The sequence below is a fragment of the Notolabrus celidotus genome, chromosome 13 (genome assembly GCF_009762535.1).
Source record: "Notolabrus celidotus isolate fNotCel1 chromosome 13, fNotCel1.pri, whole genome shotgun sequence".
NCBI lineage: Eukaryota > Metazoa > Chordata > Actinopteri > Labriformes > Labridae > Notolabrus > Notolabrus celidotus.
The window spans coordinates 28,655,748-28,678,288 of NC_048284.1; the positions used below are offsets into that span (position 1 = coordinate 28,655,748).

At 40.6% G+C, this 22,541-nt stretch overlaps 1 protein-coding gene across 5 annotated transcripts in view; it reads right to left on the reverse strand.

Annotated features, from left to right (window-relative positions):
• Window positions 1–19,732, reverse strand: part of LOC117824692 (heparan sulfate glucosamine 3-O-sulfotransferase 5) — a 147,731-nt gene extending 127,999 nt beyond the window's left edge. For all 5 annotated transcript variants that reach the window (XR_004633632.1, XR_004633631.1, XR_004633630.1 and 2 more), the window contains exon 1: window positions 19,684–19,732. The gene's annotated coding sequence lies outside the window, so the exon portion shown is untranslated. The remainder of the gene's footprint in view (window positions 1–19,683) is intronic.
• Between the last annotated feature and the right edge of the window lie 2,809 nt (window positions 19,733–22,541).

Genomic DNA, 22,541 nt, shown 5'->3' on the forward strand with positions numbered 1-22,541 from the left:
GCAATGACGCAGTCTGTTGGACATTTTACTAAAGTTCTGCACAAGTTTTCCTTCAACTCTGAGAATGTGCAATGATTTCTCATTCACACGTCATCAGCTATAATGACTCAATACGTTAGGTTTACATACCAAAACTGATAGACTGGCTTTAGAATTACACCTTAAATGTTGACTATTTGTTTCATGAAGGTTTCACGCTTCTTCTCTTGTGGTTAAGCACTACATTGTTTGATCTATCCATCATCCCGACAGGACTGAATATGTTTCTTCTTCATCACCTCCCTCGACCTCAGTGAAGACCTTAAGTATGCTCATAACCCTGTGGTGTATCTACAGATTGTATTGCAGTATGGCTACAAGGAATAACCAATGGAAACTTGACCAAAGGTACTTTGACTATGAGCTTCTACCTTAGAGAAAACATGCCAGCAGTGATAATTCACACGAAAAATTTGCTCAAATGTTCAGTTCATACAGATTAAAAATGAACAAGTACACTTTCATTTTTTAAAGCTGCACCTTCTTTATATTTTCAGTAGTCTCCTTTGCTTCAGTTCTCAGCCCTAAATCACTGACATTTCCTAAACTACATGAATTACTGTATTCTACTTTTGAATCATAGACAGATCATACGTTTATGAGACAAGGAATCCAAATTAAACACAGGAAACAATCTTTAGCTTTGAAAACATAGAAATACACATAACTACAATCTTTCAGCTGAATCTTTGGCTAAAGGATCCAACTTAAGGGAATACACCTTAAAACAAAAGGGCTGAGGATAAAGACAAACTGAGCAAACAAGTGAAGCCTTCCTCATTCTCAAAAAGCTACACCTCTCTAAAACCAGACCAGCCCGTTTGGATCTGTCCTGATTCCTTCATAAAACTCCTTCAAATGTTCACAACAGCTGATTCACAGGTACCGCTAATTACATCTGGATGAAAGTCACATAAGCCATGCCGAATGCCTGTCGGTTGCTGTGAATCTGATTTCAGCTACAATACACACAGCACTTGTTAACTTTTGACACCTCTTGGATCCTACCTACTGTAAGCGTTTGTTCACTGTCTCAAGATTAAACTATGCTAACGACCCGTTTCATAAGTTGCAAACTGAGCTGATCAGTTCACTGTTCACTAAAATGTGAGCGTGATCAAAGAACGTGTTCATTGAACACTGCATGCTGACATGTAAAAGCTACGGCCTCTGGAACATCTTACAATGAACAAGGCCACTTCTGAAACTGAGGGGTACATTAAAGGTTTTTAATGTGGATTAAAGAAGTGCATGTGGAGCAGGTAAATCATGGCATGAGTGTTGTAGTCTTTCTAGCAGTAAGCCTTTTATGTATCTTAGGGCACCAGTCCTCAGGTACATCCAAAGATTAACAGCTGAGTAAACAGGGCAGTCTTTCAGTAAGTTGTGACTAAACTATTGATAGTGTTGAAGGTGTACCCACAGTATCAACAAGGCCGACCTCAACTCCATCTCTTTGTTTTTAGGATGGCTAAAAGTTATTCTGTGTCATCATCCAGCTTCTAAAAGCTTCTTTTGAAACCACTGGGAGACGTTACTGATACTACATAGATGTTTTATACAGTCTATGGCTGGCATCTGCAATGCTGTATCAATGCCAACTTCAGTATTCAACCCCTTGGTTTTCGTTTATGCAGAGCTGTATGTTTGGTTAAAAATAATCCATAAATCATCAGACCAAATTTCGAAAGTTACAAGAAATGTAGATTCATAAAAGTGCACATTATTTTGTGGAAATGTTAAAGCTAGTGTTGGTAGTCAAAGAGAACTAGCATGAATTTGAATGTAGCATGTCCACAAGACTCTGCCGAACCCCCCCTCCCCTCCCCTCCCCTCCCCTCAGAGCTACTCCAAAACGACGCCCCCGCTCACTTGCACGAGCGCCGCTGCTTCACGACCATATGATCGGGTCGATTCAAAATCGGTCCTTAGCACATCGTTTGTGTTTTGCACTACGTCAACTCATGTCTCACTCAGAGGTAAGAAAACACCAAAACATTCTCATAGTGAAAGTTAAATGCACAAACAAACATGAAATGTACGCAGAGGAGGCGGGCAGAACGGCAGGACGGGATTTGATTGGTTTCATAATATGGATCCTGAAGGCAGGGATTGGTTGGTGTTTTCCCAGGTTTACTCCGGCTGTAGATAGCAGCTTTTTTGGCTCTTTTTTAGGAACACATTATGTATTGATTGCCATCGGGACATAAAGATCATTTTAACCAGTATAACAAAAAGTTAATCTAAATCTGACTACCAACCCCAGCTTTAAGTAAAAGAATATGTTGTCAAAAATATAATACTCTCAGAAAATACTTAGATATTGTAACAAAGTACTTCACTTCATTATAAGACAACAGCCTGATAAATAGTCCTGAAACCCAATTTCCTGGATAAGTTCCTGCTAAATCACAAACCGTTGACCTGATGAAGATAAATGAGGAGTTTTGACCTTCATGGCCAAGTTGGAGTCCAGAGACTGGACATCAGACCGGACGGGACGTCAAGGCTGATCTGAGAGATTGCTCTGAGCCTGGTGGCTTCATCCCTCACACCCAGTCTGAGGAGCATGAAGGCCACAGAGGAGGCTCTGTCCTTGGTCACCAGCTGTTACAGTCCGACTCTAAAAGTCAGAGCGCCTGACAGATCAAGATGGATGGCTGGAGACTTTGTCTCATCTTGGCATGCTGAGGATCTCTACAGCAAGTCCAATGAAGACAGATGATCACCTGCGTGGGCTGATTTGGGACACTTGGAGCAATCCTTCAAGTGGACGGAGGCTGGAGGAGCGTTGGGTAGACAGGCTGATGTCCTTGGCCGCTGGGGCGACTCGCCTTCAGGGATGAGAGGAAAGAATGAGCTGGTCTGCCACAGTTTTTCATCAGCTGTTCTGAGTCGGAGCGCTGATGTATGACGGGAGCTTTCCTCTAACACTTTGTCTGGTGGATCAATAGTGAGAGAGCTGGGAGAGCTGAGGAGGGATCTTACGAACGACAAGCTGCTCACACGGAGAATGATGGTGGCTCTTCCTCCCAGGACTTCAGACATCAGGGAGAAACCGAGGCTGTGATTACATATGGAGGACTGCCTCAGAGACTCATCATTCCTCTGTGAGCTGAGCTACTTTCTGCTGCATCTGAAAACACAAGAGTGATGTCTCTAACTTTTTGAAGTCTTTGTTGTTTTCAGCTGTTGTGCTTTCTCCAAGAAAGTTTAGTTTTATGATGTTGTTTTCAATCTCAAACTATAGGGTAGAGTCTGAGAAACAGGAGGAGGAGGAGTGAGCTGAATGCAGAGCCAGTGGTGAGACATACAGTACAAGTGTCAGTGTGGAATTAATCTCTATAATCAGATATTTTAATATAATAATAATAATAAAGACATTCAAAAGACATGTGCAAAACAAAGAACATTTTAAAGCAAAATTATCATTACTATTGAAATAACATAAAATCATAAAAAGAAAATAAAAACAAATAAAAACAGGACCCTGTGCAAGACACTTCGATCAAATAAAATCAGGAAATGCTCACTGATAAAAGTACATTTTGAGCAATGACTTAAAAGAGAGCACAGGATATCACACATTATATCTCTGCCTTCTATGCATTGATTTGCTCTCTTAGTCAAGGTGATGTAAGAGACATTGCACAGAAATGGGAGGGGGACCTTGACACAGCACACATTGAGGATGACTGGCAGGAGGCCATTAAGGTAGTTAGATCAACCTTCACGTGTAACAGACTCAGAGAAACACAGTATAAAATTTTACACCGCTTACATTTAACCCCTTACATACTAAATAAAATGGATCGTCAGACCTCGCCCCTGTGCAATAAATGTGGAAGGGAGATTGGAACCTACTATCACTATTTTTGGCAGTGCAAACTGATCAAAAGATTCTGGGGTGCAATCTCAAAAGAACTGAGTGGCATTTTCCAGACCTGCATCAGGAGGGACTCAGGCCTTTTCATTCTCAGCCTCCCCTCAAAATCGGTTGCATTAACACAACCACATTTCAAACTGTGTGACAAACTGCTGTTATTAGCTAGAAAATGTATTTTGATAAATTGGATTAAAGATAAACCGCCAACTGTTACGCTGTGGTATCAGGAGTTATTCAGGGTCCTCCCTCATGAAAGGATCAGTGCGGTTCTGAGGGGTAATGAGAGGCACTTCATTGACATGTGGTCTCCTGTGTTCAGTTATTTACCGAAAGAACTGACTCAACTTCTGATGAGGGGACAAAACGACATAAAATGGCCAAACCTGCAGAGAGCTAATCATTAAGCATCCTGTTCTTCTTTTTCTTTTTTTATTCAGTCCCTATTGTCGGTATCTGCCTTTTTTTTTTTTTATTATCAGGTATTATATTTGCGTGCACTTGATATGTGAAAACGTATTACTATGGCAATATGAATGATATCAACCTGTGGGGGGAGTAGTCTGGCAGCCGTTTTTTTTTTTTTTTTTCCTGTTACTTGGAATGTTTGGTATGATACGGAGGCAGTATGTTATTTTGTTTTATGTATTTTATTTTATTTACTTATTTTTTCTTTTCTTCCTTCTCTTCTCTTTCTCATGTAAATGTCTTCATGTTATCCACTCTTAATGCTTTACTTTACATGTGTAATGTTGTTTGAAGACAAGTTGTATGATTTGATTGAATTATTTTCTGTTTGTGGAAAAACAAAAAACAATAAAAGAGAGCACAGGCAGTTCATTCCACAGCTGTGGGCCCGGACTGAAAACACCTTGTCCCTCCTTGTTTTCAGCTGAGTTTTTGGGACCGAAAGCAGCTCTTTGCGCAAGGATCGCAGATTGCGCACTGGAGTGTATGGTGGTAAAAGGTTAGGGATAAAACTGGGACCGAGACCGTTGATTGCTTTAAAAGTAACCAATAAAATCTTAAATTCAATTCTAAAACGTACTGGCAGCCAATGTAGAGAACTACTGCGTGATGTGGTTATATTTCTTGTTTGTATCTGGTTTGTATCAGAGGAACTCTGGATGAAGTATTTAGCTTTAGTAATATTTATTTATAACATTTGAGAAAAAAAACCTGCATCCAAAGAGCTGTAAGCAATGACCAGCCCATGTCAGAGGAGGTCCTGGCCAATCATATGCAGTGTTGTATAAGTTCACACAGTATAAAATGAGGTAGTAAATCATCATAGATCATTATTCCAAGTAGGGATAATGTATGGTTAGCAGATGGTTATGGGAAATAGAGTCCTAACATGGTGAGACACACCTTTGAAAATAAACAAGGCAAATGTCACAACTTTTAACCCTGCTGCTAAGTTTCTTTGTAGCGAACGCTATCATAAAGTTTCACTCACCGGCTCCACTTGTTGCTCAGATTGCTGGACAGGATCCAATATGTAAATGTTTGTGTTCTTTAGCGTGCCTAATTAGCATGCTAACAGAAACCAATGTTTTAGCCACTGTTTACCAATATGATGCTCGTGGAAGCTAACAGTTTCACCTCACCTTACAGTCTATGGTGTCAACAAGCAGAAGCAAAATGTGCTGGAACTCTTTTCCGCTGACTGATGTGACATGTCGTGTGATCAGTTTGTCACTGTGGTTAGTGAAAGTTAATAACCATGGACAAGGGGTTTTGAATAATCAGAATCAAGTATATGATACAGCCGGAAGATCAGTAAGAAGAAGCCAGTTAAAGCTGGTGTTGGTAGTCTCGGAAAACTAGCATTAATTTGAATGTAGTATTTCCTCAGGACTCCGTCTAACCCCTCCCCTTCTCCCCTCAGAGCTCCTCCAAAACGACGGTTGGCTGGGGAAATGTACGCACAGGAGGCGGGCAGAACGGCAGGACGGGATTTGATTGGTTTAAAATTTGGGGACCCAAAAAATGGTGATTGGTTGGTGTTTTCCCAGGTTTACTCCAGCTGTAGATAGCAGGGTTTTTTTGCTCTTTTTTAAGAACACATTATGTATTGATTACCATCGGGACATAAGGATCATTTTAACCAGTATAACAAAAAGTGTATCTAAATCTGATTACCAACCCCAGCTTTAATAGATTTGGACAAAGTTTGTGGTCCAAAAAGTTAAAAAGTTCATGTTCATTTCCATCGGTGTTTGTAGATAGTCAGAGAATAAACCTTCACTTCTGCATCTTTTATTCCACTCGTGCTCTTGGATGTCTTTTTAACATTCTCGAACAGAAACAGGTTCACTGGGAAGGATTTTGGACCGTCCCTTCATCAGGAACAATAAAAGCTTTTTGTGATTAATATTTAAGACCAGCTGAGCCACAAAATCCTTAAAACAGATTTGACTTGAGTTAATTATAGGAGAGGATATTTGAGCAGACTTCCTAACCATAAAACTTCTAATTAATTAAATGGTCTCTCATTTCTCCCGGTAACTGTCATCAGACAGTAGCTTCAGTTTGACCAATAGGAGCAGAGGGACAGTGCTGAGTGGGTCATCATGTCTGACGGCTCTCTCACTGCTGGATGGTGAACTGCTCACCCTGCAGAGTACTCCTGAACCCTGACACAGACAGAGAGGAAACAGAGTCGCTCTGAGGATCAGCGAGCCGTTTAAACTTGCTGACTTGTATCATTTTTACTGGAACGTCGTGAAAGGCCTTAATAAATCAGTTGGATTAAAAGAAACATATCTGTCATGTTCATTTAATAGCATATTGGACACTGTAAGTGTTCGACCAGGGTGTCATAACATGGATTGATAGAGCTGGAACCCATTCAGGGGGATTGATGGGGTTTCATTTGATTTCATTACTCCAGATCAGCGATCAAAGGGCCAAACGATGTGCGAGCAGAAAGTCACAAGTCATCTTTCAAGAAGGATGACTTAATGCCCGCTCATCCTCTCTCTGTGGTGTGTAAGCATGGCGGACAATTAACTCCATAGATTCCAAGAGCAGAGGAGGATTTCTCTGAGGAGGGTGGCACAGAGCGTGAGTGTAAAAATCAAAGTGTGTGCAGTCAGAGTGCACACAGACGTGTCCCCTGCATCTAAATATTCTTGGCTGAACTTTTTCATGTTAAAATCCTTTTCGGTTTCTGCCTCTGTTTTTCTCACAGAGCAGAGTGACAGCTGTGAGCTCAGAGGTCGGATATGTAAACTCCTAATGCAAGAAGTTTAACAGCAGATGAACAAAACCCTGTTTCACTAGCAAGGACCACAACATCAACAGGACGTAATCTGACAATGATTTAGTGATTTCTTTGGAATAGTGATTCTGAATATGACGTTGAACTTCTCACTGTTGCTGGTTTGGGGAAGCTTATTATGGGATCTGCCGTAGCTTCCAGGCATGACAAACAACCCTTGAGAGCTCTACGTATGGGAGGAAAGAAAGAAATAGAAAGAAAGAAAAAGGATGGAAGGGAAGGGTGAAGAATCTGAGATCAAAAGATAAGAAGAGGGAAAGGTTTGAATTTATAAGGTGTGGTCCTGCTCCTGAAACTTTGCCATACAGCATCCCTTATGGTACGGGAAAGTCTGCCACTTATATTCTGAAGGTCCAATTAACTAACATAAAAAACAGAAGACATTAAGTCTAATAACATTTGCCTCCATGTATCTTTATCATTGTCATTGGATGCATGATGGTAAGAGTCTGTTTTATAGTCGTATGGTAAAAAGTCAAAACTAGCTAGCTATTAGCCATCTTATCAAAAGCCTCACAAAGCTCCTGCATCAGCTGGCACCATGAAAATTGAGTGCCTCATTACAACCAGCGGACTGTACGTCAGGAATGAAGAGCAGAGACGACCTGTAGACACATTTTTTTGTATCAACACCGAGGAGGAGTGCCTTGTGGTTACAAGATGGGAGGCAAAAACACTTATGAAGCTGAAAAAGCACATGACGATGAACATACAGTGTCTGCTCAGGTAAATAATAATGGATTATTTGATGACATGAATATATGTCAACTCTCTAAATTCAGTTCACGAAGCTCAGAGTTCTTCATGAAATCAGGCCTTTGCTGTCTACTCTCGCCATGGTGGCACAACTCCACGGAACACCTGTTAGCAAGAAGCATGCCCTGCTCCATTCACCAATCATTACATTTGATGGAGCCGAATAGGGCTGAAGGATATGGAAAAAATTTCATATCTCGATATTCATGCCAGATATCTCGATATCGATACGATACGATATGACTATGGGTTCAGTGAAAACTACGCATTTATCAGAATTCTCTCTCTCACACACACACATACACACACACCCTGTCCTTCTCTCTGTCTCTCTCTCCCTCTTTCTCTCTCTCACACACACACCCTGTCCCTCTCTCTGTCTCTCTCTCCCTCTTTCTCTCTCTCACACACACCCTGTCCCTCTCTCTGTCTCTTTCTCCCTCTTTCTCTCTCTCACACACACACCCTGTCCCTCTCTCTGTCTCTCTCTCCCTCTTTCTCTCTCACACACACACACCCTGTCTCTCTCTCGCGCCCTCTTCTAAATAAAGTTATTAAAATAAACATAGTTAAACATACCTATCGCCAGGTAAAGCCTGTGTCCAAAGCACTGAAGCCGCGTCCAGCCATTCACCTCCAAAGCCTTTATCATGTTGGATCATGTGTTATCGGTGGTCACGCAAACCCGTTGGTCCCCCTTAAATCCCAGTCCGCTAATGCACCTCTCATCTCATGTGTTATAATATCCCAAGTGTGCTCCCCAGGGAAGAAGGACGTCTGCAGACATCGGGTCTTTGTTGTTATAGAATGGACCGTTAAACTGATGTAAGGTTCGGTCGTCCGGCTCGACCACAGGTCCGTGGTTGTAGCAAAATGATCGACTTCACAGAGCTAGGATTAAACTTTCGTTTTACATTCGTTGTAGAGTTTGGGAATGGCCACTTGATTAAAATATGTTCGGGATGGTATTTTGTAATGTTTGTCCAGTGTCCGAACCATTTTCTGAAAAATGTTTAAGTTTCTCTTTTTGTTTCCCAGCTGTGTGTAGCGTATGTGTGAGTGTGTGTCTCCGTCTCCCTCGCGGCCTCCCTCTGATGTTTGTCATTGGCTGGCTTCAGCTGTCAATCAACGGCAAGCATGAAATGAGGTTTGTGGTTGGCTGGCCTTAGCGGTACATGTTAGGGCAAGCATACATGCAGGGCAAGCGGGGAAGATCTCGTTGATATCGTTGATTTTGTGAAATGAATATCTTGAATGTTCATATCGCGATACGATAACAATATATTGCTCAGCCCTAGAGCTGAGCAACCTTACAGTGCACATCTACCATATCCTTCTAAAATATGATTCATGATTTCTTAAGTTCATAGACAGACCCTGAGTCATTCAGCAAACATTAATATAGTTTGGTTTAATGTATCTCTGTGTAGGGAAAAGGGAATTTGTGTTGTTGAAATGAGATCGATTGTACTTTCCATAACAATTTTAAACTAATCATCTGGCAGGGATGACTCAACATAGTAAGGTGTTCTTTCTTCCCACTGACCTTTTGGCAATCTGTCTTAAAAAACACCATCATAAAACTGTCTGAGAAAATGATGACTATAACATCAACTGTAATTAAACTGAAATGAAGAGTCCCACTGATTAAGTCCGACTTACAATATGACTCAAATCAACATCAGTTTTCTAAATAGGACTGAGACTGAAACTAACTTCAACTTTCTTTTCTAAATGAACGCTGATGTAAACAACTCATTCAAAACAGATCATTCTGATCCAAACAAAAAGATACATTCAGATCCAGAGTGATGGTTTATGCAGTTTGATGTTTGAATTGTTAGCCATGTAAAAACTTGATCTGATAGTTTATTCCTGGTCGGGGTAACACTTTTCTTACAGAACATGTCCGCTCCTTGTAACGTGACAAGTTTCCTTTTTTGTTATTGTGACATTTCAAGAAAAGCGACAGGATCAAAGCCGAACTGATCTGATGCTGACAGAGCTTTTTAACTTTAGACTTTAAAAGAACTCAGATAGATGAAAGACATGATGCTCAATAAATATAATAAATATATAAATTGAATAAAAAACAGGCCTCCAAAGCTACAGATATGAGAAGAGGAGATAGTCTCTTTTTTTTTTGTGCTGTTGTATTCAGCAATAAGTTGTTAAAATAAAAAAGTTGGGTTCTTCCTAGGTAGAGGATGATCAAACATGAATACGCGTTCACGAAACAGAGCGATCCTAAAATAAAGCTATACACTTCTCCTACTTTAGGAACAGAAAACAAAACAAACACAGGGTGATCATGGACACTGTTCATGGAGTAACGTCCACTCTGTGTACTGGTAACTGTTGACTGCAGAGCTAAGGATGTAATTCATCTGATGATTCTTTGTGGTGAATTGAAGATAGAAATTAATTACAGGCATGAGTTGCTTTAGTACAGCTTGCTGTCATGTTTGGTACATCAGGTTCCACCTCAGCAGGCCCCGTCACCTGCTTCTCAGAGTCACTGCCGTCTGAAGATATGAGAGAGGAATACGACTCAGGAAACAGGCAGAGAAGCAACAGAGCTTGACAATCAGGATCCATTTCCCTCTGCGGTGGCCTTGTATACCAAGTAGCCACATCGCTGCCTGCTGAGCTCAGTCATGACCTCGTGAAAAATGACAACAGGAACCTTGTGTGGTCTATCGCTCTGCGTCAACAACGGTGAAACTTTCCTGATTTATATTTTTCCATTTGGAGAAAGAGAGCTCAAAGGAACATTAAACTGATTCATAACACACAATCAAAGCCACAGGTTCATGGCTCGGTCTGTTTTAAATTAGTTTACATGCCAACAACTGATGACATAATGGTGATGTTGCTCTCAGGCACAACGTTAAGACAGGAGCACAGCTTGACTCTGAGTTACAACCAAACCACAACAACAGTAGTTAAAAGGCAGGTTTGAAAAACATAATCATGAAAAAACAGTTTCATGAAAATATGTTCATATTGAATTTGATGCCTGCAACATGTCAATAAAGTTGTGACAGGGAAAAAAAACTGTGAAAAAAGTGTGTAATGTTACAAAAAACAACCTGAAGGAACATCTCTCAACTATCGGGGTTAATGATCAACAGGTTAGTCACATGGAGTGGTATAAAAAGGACACTCCAGAGAGGCTGAGTCTCTCAGAGGGAAAGATGGGAAGAGGTTCACCACTCTGTGAGAGACTGCGTGAGCAGATAGGTCAACAGATTCAGAATAATGTTCCTCAGAGTAACATGACAAAGAATGAGTGGATTTCATCATCTACAGTACATAACATCATTAAAAGATTCAGAGAGTCTGAGACATCTCTGTACAGAATGGACAAGGACCAAAACCAAGACTGGATGGACCTGATCTTCACACCCTCTTGCAGCACTGCATTAAAAACAGTGATGACTCTGTAGTGGAAATTACTGCATAGGTGCAAAATCCCTTCAAAAACCACTGTCTGTGAACACAGTTCATCACTACATCCACAAATACAGGTTAAAACTGAACCATACAAAGAGGACACCATATTTAAACATGATCCAGAAACACCAGAGACCGTTTAAGATGGACTGAGGGGAAGTGGAAAACTGTCCTGTGGTTTGATTAATCAAAATCTGACATTATTTTTGAAAATCATGGACGCTGTGTCCTCTGCTCTAAAGAGGAGAGGGACCACCCAGCTTGTTATCAGCACACAGTTCAAAGCCAGCACCCCTGATGGTATGGGGATCATAAGTGTCCATGGCATGGGTAGCTTACACATCTGTGAAGGCTCCATTAATGCTGAACAATATATACAGGTTTAGGAGCAACATATGCTGCCATCCAGACAATGACTTTTTCAGGAAGATCTTACATATTTCAACAAGATGATGATAAACCACAGTCAGCACGTATTACGAAAGCAAGGCTCTGTAGTGGAAGAGGTCAGGTCTGGTCTGACTGTAGTCCAGACTTGTCACTCATTGAAAACATTTGAAGCATCGTGAAACAAACAATAAGACAAAGGAGATGCTGAACTGTTTAACAGCTGAAATTCTCTACCAGGCAAGAATGAGACAACGTTTCACTTTAAACTCCATAAACTGGTCTCCTGGGTTCACAAACATTTAGAGAGTGTTGTTAAAAGAAGAGACGATGAACACAACCGTAAACTTGTCTCTGGCATTATGTTGAAATGAGATATACTTAGCATAAAAAAATTCAGATTCTACATTTGATATGCTGATCTTGAGTTTTTCTCTCTGAGCTTTCAATGTTTTGCAAACCATCAAATTCTGTGTCTATCATGCACAGTGAGTTGGCTTAATATTATGTAAATATGTCACCCAACACACAAACACAAACACAACCCAGAACAGATCCTTCTGCAGTTGTTTGTACAGCGAACCACCAAACAGAGCAGCAGACACTGTCTCACATTAACAGAACAGCCGCTGTCCAAGCTGCTCTGCATCTGCTCAGCATTTCTCTCAAGTTAGGTCCAGTTAACCCGCTTCCATAATTCATCAGTTTATTTGCATGTTAATTAGCAAACAGACTGAGATATGTCAGGATTTAATTGCAGAAGGGGCTGAAAGGTCACTTCAGTCAAGAGCTTATGACAGCGTGTGACAGCCAATGAGCAAACAGGACAGAAACACTGGGTGTGTGAAAGTAATCAGGGTCTCACTTTGAGGTGTCGTCGTCTGACGGAAACTTAAACACCAGTGACGGGAGATGAGCCCCATTAGGACACACATGATCCATTGTGTGTTTATTTTTGTAACACACACACACACACACACACACACACATACACACACACAAATTATTCAGAGGTGTGAATGTGAATCTGTGTGCAAGGTGTTTATCCTGCATTCATTTAGCTGTCTCACAGTAATGAGATAATCTGCAAAGTCTGGTAGCAAGCTGAAAACATGGAGAAGATTATACTCTAAATGTTTGGAACACAGCCCAGATGGTTGTTTCAAATGTACCTGCAGGAATAAGAAGGAGGCTCTGGTTTAGCTCAGTTGGTATAGCAGACGGCCCATGCACAGAGGCTGCTGTCCTCGCCATGATGGTTGCAGGATCAATTCCTGCTCCCACCATGATTTGTGGCACATCATCCCCCCACTCTCTACACCCAACATTACCATTCTATCTTAATCTTCCCTACCAAAAAGCCCCCCAAAATAATCTTTATCATAATAACTAAATAAGTAAAAGACATAGATACAAAGATTTCATCAATGATCTGGTAAATCAATTAAAATGCATGTTACTTAATAGTAAATTAAGGTGTAAGTAATCCCTTTTAATACCTTTTCTAATGCTAAAAGTCAGCAGCATCCTGTACACCAGTGTGACCAATATACCAGTATAAAATACAGAGAGTAACTTTATTATTTCATGGTATTTTACCAAAGTAATAGCACTATGGTCATGCACCATCGTGGCAGCTACCATCACCCAATGCATGCAACCTGCCAGGACTGAAAATGTGTCCTCATTCATTGTTTGATTTAACCTTAATTTAACCAGGAGAAACTCACTGAGATTTTTTAAAAATCTCTTTCTCAAGAGTATACTGTGTTTTGGACGGGTCTGTTTTACTGCATAAAGCATTCTGGGATACAAAGCAACGCAGGCCAACAGGTAGCACCAATTTCTAACATCTTTTCTCCCTCGTAGGGTCATAATCATGCATTTAAAGAAAACAGTGATGCACTATTACAAATAGAACCTTGTTTGATTGAAAAGACTTCTAAATGTATGACAACAAGTGACCAGAGGAGCTGGGCGGAGCAACTCCTGGCGACTTTGGTCGTGGTCAGTACCTCACAGCTATCAAAGCAGCCTGACACAAACCCCACACAGTGAAATCAGCTGCTTAGAAACTACATGTTGTGGACTTTTCTGAAAGCAATGGAAGTCTTCACACAAGAAAGTATAGTTCACCCTTTTTCCCTGCAGCACCCCAAAGACTGTGTCTGATACACTGGTGTGACTTGGACTCTCGATTTTAAAGTAACGGAAACTGCAAGCACAATTAATTATGTACATCAAGAATGAACAAATCAAATCCCCCAAAAATAATAAAAGTGGTAACAATGACCATCAGTGGATTAACAAAATACTTCAGCTGTGAGCATAAAACTTCTCATAAAATCATCTTCTAGACCAGGGGTATTCAACTAAAATCGCAAGAGGTCCAGATAGGGAAAATTTCTTGAAGCAAAGGTCCGAAACATCATAATGTCTAACTATGTAATATGATATACTGTATCTGCATTTAATAATACCTGACTGTCAACTTAAATTAATTCAGTGCAATTCAAAAACTTTTGAAAAAAAATACTTAAACCAGGGTTGCCAACTTTGAGTGTTTGACAGGAGAGAGATTTCTATGACATGGACCTTATCACCTTTAAAAAGGTGTACTTATTGATCACACAGGATTGAACAGAAGAATCCTCAGTGGTGTACTCTGGCTGCTTCGAGGGGTAGGGGTGAGGAACATAGAATAGTCCTCCTTTTCAGACCTGATACCCAAAATTTAGGATTAATTTAAACATATCAAAGCAGAGGGGGGTCTGGGGGTCCTCCCCCAGGACACTTTGAGGATTTAACTCTTAATTCCCTGAATTCTGGTGAATATATTAATATTTACCATTTGTGCTGGAAATTTAATTATGAAAAAGGAAAACATAAAATGATTGATATATAAATAACAAAAACATGAATTCAAATCTCTGAAAGAAGTTACATTCTAGTAACATTTGATCTGTTATTTTTCATGACATTTCTTTAAAACTAAGGAGTTCGATTTAAATCAGAAGTACAAAATAAATAAATACAACAATAATAACTGATGACACATTTAAATCAATAAACACTCTCTGAGGTGTTACGCTAAACTCCCAAACCGGTGGCAGTCAGTGTTTGTTCAGAACCTTCATGTTTTGTCTCATAATGGCGTTTCATGTTGACTCTTTTAATAAGTGCCACAGTTTCATATGAGATACGCTGGTTTAGCTCTCCCAGTGGGAAGTATGAACAGAGATGAGCCGGTCCCGTCTGAATAAAATGCTCTATTTTCGCTGCGCACTTTTCTTTTATGGAGAGGGACACTAGTTCCTTATTTTCTAAACTTTCTCCAGCGCAGTCGTCTGTATCGCTCCATTTCTCCATCTCACTCCTCTAGTTATCTCCTTTTTTTCTCTAGCTTTATTGCTATCTTCCTTTTTCTTTCTGCCGTGTTTTCACGTGTAACTTGCCTCTAACTTTCTAAACTGTCTGATCTGTATAGTCGCAATGTTTAATGCCTGGAATGCACAGATTTGATTGGCTGAGTAGTATCACGTTGGATGGTACTAATCACTACCGTTAAGACCACAAAAGCTGCGCTGGTTAAAACAGAAGCGCCCCGTCAGATTTTATATCAGAACCCTCAGTTTTGGCTGTTGGTCCGGGTCCATATGGGACAGCTTCTAGGTACGGATCCGGACCGCGGTCCACCAGTTAGTGACCCCTGTTCTAGACTCTTACTAGACAGGTTCAGATCTTTACTTTAGTTAGTACATCATAATCAGCTACAATAACCTGTCTGTTAACAGGCTATGTGCCTGACTAGATTCCATTAAATGTTTGATGCATGCTAAAATTAGCATGCATCAAACTGTAGACATAAATCTAATAATCCACTCTCCCAAAGATCTAACTCATACTTCTAGTGCTGTTACTGGTGATGGCTGTGATACAGTCAGTCTCTTTTTTGTGCTGTGGTTATTTTCTCTGCTGTTTGTCTGTCTGTTTCCATCCATCTCTCTTTTTCTGCCTCTCTCTCTATCATTCCCAGCCCATCCAGTCACGGTAGAAAAATGAGTCTGGTTCTACTCAAGGTTTCTGCCTCTTACTGTTTCTTGGCATAGTTTTTTCTCATGGTGGATTAATACAGTGGCTGACAGGGACATGATCTATAACATCCCAAATGTTCTTCTAGAGGAGCGATAATGACAATAATATGAAATCACATTCAAAAGTCCAAATCAAATGTAAACTGAGCCTGAGGCCTGCAGCTCTACAAAGTCTTGATTTGCAGCATTTTTGTTTGGCCGTTTTCAGTTTTTGTGTCTGTTGAGATTTGCATCGTTTGCATATTTGCTAGTAAAGCCGTTGTTTTAGCTTTTTGCAGCTTGTTTTCTCATTTGCAGTGCGTTTCTGAATGTGCTTTTGAATTGTCATTGTTTGAGCATTTGCAGCACGTTCCTACTTATTAAGATTGTAGAAATATGTTTTGTCTGTGTAAATCAGACATCTTTATGTAAAATGTAAATATTAATGGGATCACCTTTAAGAGGATTTGGCAATATACAAAAAAAGATGAATTGACTGATAAACTAATTGACCAGCACTGGTTTCAACTACATAGTGAAAGCAAAAATCATCTTGCATTGCTCCTTTAAGTACTGCAATACGCTCTCATTAACAAACAGCTGGCAGATTTCTTGTATTTCAGAAATGTTCCATCCAAACTATCACAAATAGTTCCAGTATTTCCTTAAATCATACAAAACATATTTTTTCTTCTTCCTACCCTTCTTTCTCTCTGTGCTTGCTGATACAGTCTAATGACACCTCTTCAGCGTGTGTGTGTTCACAGCCTTTTTACTTTCAATGAAACAAAAATGAGGCAAAGAGAGATCACTCAAGCAAAAGTGCAGGAAAACCGAATTCAGTGCTTGAATAAAAACTCTTCTAAGGTCTGTTTGTCACTTGTTGACCGCACTTTTCCCATAATCCTTCAGTGTATGACGGTACAGTAAGATGTCCTTCTCCAACAGGCTGTAAAGCTCAGCGAAGGCTCGTCAAGGACACCGCCGCTCCTCTCGGCCTTGTTATGTCGGAGTCAGAAAATGGCTGTGATCCCTGGATGAGTGCTGGAATATCCACTTAAGGCTAAGCCAATCTCTTCCTTTTGCATATCGCTGAAACATCACTTAACATTTCACCTCAACACTTCAACTTCACAGTGTTATAAAAGTGACACATATTACCTACTAAAGGAAATGGGAGCATGAAATGGCCCATAAATCCTAACAAGCACCGCTCTCTCCGGAAACATGCTGATGAGTTCTCCAACTTGGGTCTAAATATTATGACTCGCTGAGGATGTGTGTGAGCAGCCGGCAATCAAGCAAAGTGCAGATCCTCAACTATTCTACAAACCAGATACAGTCATGTTGAGATCCTGTGAGTGAAGATGACGAGTGAAGAAAACTTGTGCGACTTCATCTAATTTAGAGAGGCTCAGGTTTCACTCTGCTGTAAGAGATTTTTCAGATTTGGTGAATCGACTCAAAGATATGTTTCAAGGTTAGAGTGGCAGTCGGGTATTCTCAAACCTAGGCTCATATGTTCTGAACAAGTGAGGGATAATGTGGAGTAAGCAGGAACCCAAATGTGTAGGTGAGGTTTATAACAGGGCTATTTAATTGATAGGTCAATGATTTTATGGAAATTATAAAATAACAGATTCAAAAAAGGTTATGTTTCATCCTCTGAATAAGTCCATTACTTGTACAGTTTGAGCTGTGTCCATTTTTAAAACAGACACAAGATACTTGTGCTATAATAAAAAAGAATAAGCAAACTAATTGTGACCTATACCATGTTAGGAGTTTACATCATGTTTTATCTTCAGTTTTGTAGATTTCCTGTCTTAACCAACCGGCAACCTCTGATCTCAAAATATGAAGCCTATGAGGAAGTGTTAAAAACTGCAGTTCATCGAGCGTCCACTATAGGCTGTCTGCAGAAACGCCAGAAATCACATACACACCCATTCAAAAAAGACAATCTTTACAGCAGAAATAAACATGTTTACAGCCTGGTTCAAAAAACAGCTTCGGTCTGAAGAGCTAATTTCTCTATCGGTACACACATAATGCGGCGGTTCAGAAGATATTAAGATAACGAATTTTGCCCATTTAAGGACATGACTGACTTGGGAACACTGGAGCTGTTGGTGAGGAGGCTCAAAGCCTGCCTCTTTACCTCACACTGGCTCGACAGAAGTTAGGTTGAGTTCAGCATTTCCAATATGGTTCCCGCCGACATTGGCTGAACACCACTTCAGAAACAGATGGATGACCTCACGGATACTAAGTCCATTATTTATACAGTCTATAGTTGTAAGCAAAAGATTTTTTGTCTTTAAACTCTCCTGCCTTACTTCTGCTGATTTTTCATCTTTTCTTATTATCCATCATAAACGAACGTTCACCAAATTAATCGCACTTCTATTAGTAGACTAATATGATGCATTACAGATCCCAGGTTGGGGAGGCTGCGTCTTGGTTGGGAGCAGTTAAATAGTTGTATTAACAAGAAACACTTCAAGATTATTTGGACAAATAATCAATCAGGACAAGACTCAAATCAGGCCACGCGCCCCAATAACTGGGTGACAAATCTAACACCGGACAGCCTTAAGTAATCTACTTCAGCCATAAACACATTAAAATATGTAAAAGGATCCAGGCTATATAAAGAGAGGAAACATTTGTTCTGATGAAAACAGAAACAAACGTGGTTCAAGTACTGTGATATTTTTAGTCATGAAAGAGGCGCTGTTTAGTAAAGACTAGTATAAACCTACTTAGTCTCAATCAGAGAAAAGCCTTCAGGGGATTTTCTTCATCTTCCTGAAAATTCATACCAAAAAATCTAAAACTCCTCAACACAGAGAAATATGGAACAAAACTCAGCTGGATGTCTTCATGTTTAAAAACTCAGCCTCCACCCACCAACAGCTTCTCCCCTCTCCTCCTCTGTGCTGCATTACAGTTATTAAAGCACGAACTAATAAGGAGGAATAAAGGACGGATTAGCTGGACAACGAGGATCAATGATAGCGATAGAACAGCAGATGCTAATTGAGTGTAGCCTACAGCAGGCCGGATTAATTAGAGGGCCGGGGAGAAGACCTATGGATTCAGCCCCTAAAGATCTCTGTAATTGGATAGCAGGTCTGGTAATGATCGGGGTAACGTGTCCACCCTTTGTGCCCTTTACAAAATAAATGAATAAGGAGCAATGCTTGCATACTTTTGGAAAGGGGACATGAAAAAGCTTTGAGTGAGGAGGAGCGTATGAATAAAGGAAAGCTTGAAGTGATTCCCTCACATTGTGAAATCAGTTTGAAAGCTGCTTTTTATTTCATGACATTACATAACTGGCTCTGTGTGTTTTCATATATAAGGGGGTGTTTGACGTGTGATTTGAAGCTTCTGCACAAAAAAGGAGCAATCACAGGTCTCCCTCTAAAGTCAGGCTGCAATAGCCTAATGAAAAGAAGAATAACAAAAATGTATAGGCTGCAGAACGTTATTTTTGTTTATAAGTATGTTTTATTACTCGGCTGTCTGAAATACTTGACTTAGATTGGCCAAATCCCAGAACAACAGATCGTAATTCACAACATCAATCTGGCTTCATAATACATCCCTCGTTCTGACTGCGGGCAGTGCGCGCAGGGACGCACACCCATGCCAAACTTTCCCTCTCCGTCAGTTACTGATTCCAGTAAACTTTCCGGTAAACAACTCCAGTATTCCGTTCCGTAGCGTTAACAGGGGTGCACATATTGGAGCTCTACTGTTGTCTTGTACATTTATACACAATAGGGTTCACTTACCTGCCAGGGTGCGTTGAATCTGCGCTCCGCCATAGCCCGCTCGTATTTGAAATGAGGAAACAGAGCGTTCCATTTCCGCGCAATAAATAGGCTGTATGGCGGGCGAAAGGTGCCACATGGTTTCCAAAAATTAAAGTTTTTGTGTTGCGGTAATTTATTGCTTAAAAATGGGGTTTAGGTTTAAATAAATTACATTCTAAAAATGTCAATAATGCTGTTGTTAAAGATTATATTGGTTAAAAAATGTTAATGTGCTTTAAATGTTAAAAATGAATATTTTTGGTTAAACTTATGTAATTAGTGACGCCCAGTGGGAGGAGCCACTAGGTTTTAAAATAGGGCTGCTTTGGACTCTCTCTCTCACCATAACCCAGAAACCTCTGCCCGACCACCGCAGCCTGAGCTCATGCAACACATCATGCATCCACGCATATACACGGTACACTTTATACATGAAACACACAAACATGAACAAACACACACTTTTACTTTTTATTTCACTACTTTAGTTTATTTTATTTCCCTTAGTTCCTCTTTCTCTATTTTCTCTATTTCTTTAACCTATCTTTGGGTGTCCTCTTACCTCTTGACTCCTTTGCCTCCCTCCACCTCCTTCCACCACAGCTGAGATCCATTCATGGATAGAAAAGGCTGAAAAACCCTGAACTATCCTACCAGCTTGACCTTGACCTCTCTCTCAGTCTTGTCTGGTTTGCAAAGAAGGTAACTCTCTGAGCAGTGTTTGTCCAAATACTTCTGTTTTTTGTTTTCTATTGTGATTACGAGTAATTGTGGACTCGTGCTGTGTAACGGATAGTAATTTTCAACAGCAATCTGGCTTCATGTTACGTTCCTCATTCCACACCAACATCCCATTTTGATAGATCATGACTCAACCAAACAACAACCAAACAAAGTAAGGAGTTTGTGATGTTCATTTAACCTTGTTGCTAGTGTGTTAGAAAAACCATCCACACACCCATCTATTGTATTGACCGCTTATCCCATTCAGGACCTCAGGGGCTGGAGTCAATCCCAGCTGACTTCGGGCAGAAGTCAGGGTACCCCCTGGACAGGTTGCTTGTGTATCGTAGGGCAAACATGGAAGACAGAAAACTATTCATGCACACACTCACACCTACAGGCAATTTAGAGTGACCAATTAACCTGGAGAGCATGTCTTTGGACCCCAGGAGGAAGCCAGAGTACCCAGAGAGAACCCACGCATGCATGGGGAGAACATGCAAACTCCACACAGAAAGGCACCTGCCCAACCGGGGACTCAAACCAGGAAAAAACAAAACTTTCATTAAAGGAAATAAAAGTTCAAGAGACACAGTACACATGTCTCAGGCTTTGCTTTAGTTGGAAACTCAGGAGAGCAGAGACCAAATATGATAAAATCCTAGAGGAACAGATATGTTTGCTTTCAGATGAACTGGTGTCCATAATTTTGGATTCTGACTTTGTAAAATGAGTCATTACAAGTATGGCAGTTGTAATGAACATTGATTCAGTTGAATGATCAGCTGTGGCAGTAAAAGTCTCACATTAACAGGTACAAATTAGAATGCTCTGCAGACATGAAACAGGACAGGAACACTCTGCTATCGTAGATCTGAAGGGCAGATAAACTGTGACTAAGTGAGAGTCCTGAAGGTGGGTGGCAGGTAAACAGCTGGTGCAGAGAGCCAAACAGGGACAAATAAACCCAAATGTCTCTATAGGACTTCAGACACCTTAAAGCAAGTGTTAAACCATGTGCAGAGAAGCAATAACACGTAGAAACAGACGTCTTGATGAGGAGAAATTATTGTTTGATCTGTCAAAATACCTGCTTTTTAGTTACTGTGCTAATCTTAATTTATATAGCACCAAATCACAACACGCTTTATCTCAAGATGCATTTACAAACAGAGCAGGTCTAGACCGTACCCTATGTAATATTATTAACAAAGACCCAACATCAAGACAGGTTAAGATCCAGTCTCATCTTACAGACAGGACTCAGTCTAACCTCATCTTAATCCACCATGAGCAGAGCACTTGCAGCATTTAGCAAGTTACAGCAGCAAGGACAAACTACCTTTAACAGGCAGAAACATCCAGCAGGACCAGACTCATGTTAGACACACATTTGCTGAGATTGTGTTGGAGAGAGGGATAGACAGAGATGAAGAGAGAGAGAGAGACATGATAGTGGTGAGATGGATGGTAGTAGTTGTAGCAACTGGAGTCTGGTACATCCTCAGCAGCAGGTTGTTGATGGCAGCGACTCAGGGGAACCTACGAGACAAGGGAGCTCAGGGACTCCACTAAGATCTATGGTTAGTAGCTTTAGGGACAGGGAGAGTTGAAGTAAGTGACAGGCAGACAGAGGAAAGAGAGGGGAAGACAGTATGTCAATACCGCAATGCACTGTTGTTTCATGCCACTTAGTTGTGACTTTGTCTGCGTTAGCACTTCGCTGTTCTGTAATCAGAAATGAATCCCCTGTAGATTGTTTTTTTTTGTCAATTTGTCACAACTTTGTTGTTTGCTGTGGCTTTGTTGCTAATTTGTTGCCAGTTTTATCTGCACTTCACCACTAATTTGTTGGAAAATGTGCCTTCAGGACCTTTTACCAACAATTAAGTGGAATTGTCAACACTTCTGCTGAGTCCAGCTGATACGGACTTGCTGGACGCCAGCGGCAACAGCTACTACCACTACTACTACTACTCTCTCATCACTATCATGGCTCTCTCTCTCATATTCTCCTCTATCCCTCTTTCAAACCCCAACTCGATTGAGGCAGATGTCTAACATGGGTCTGGTTCTGCTGGAGGTTTCTGCCTGTTAAAAGTATGTTTTTCCTC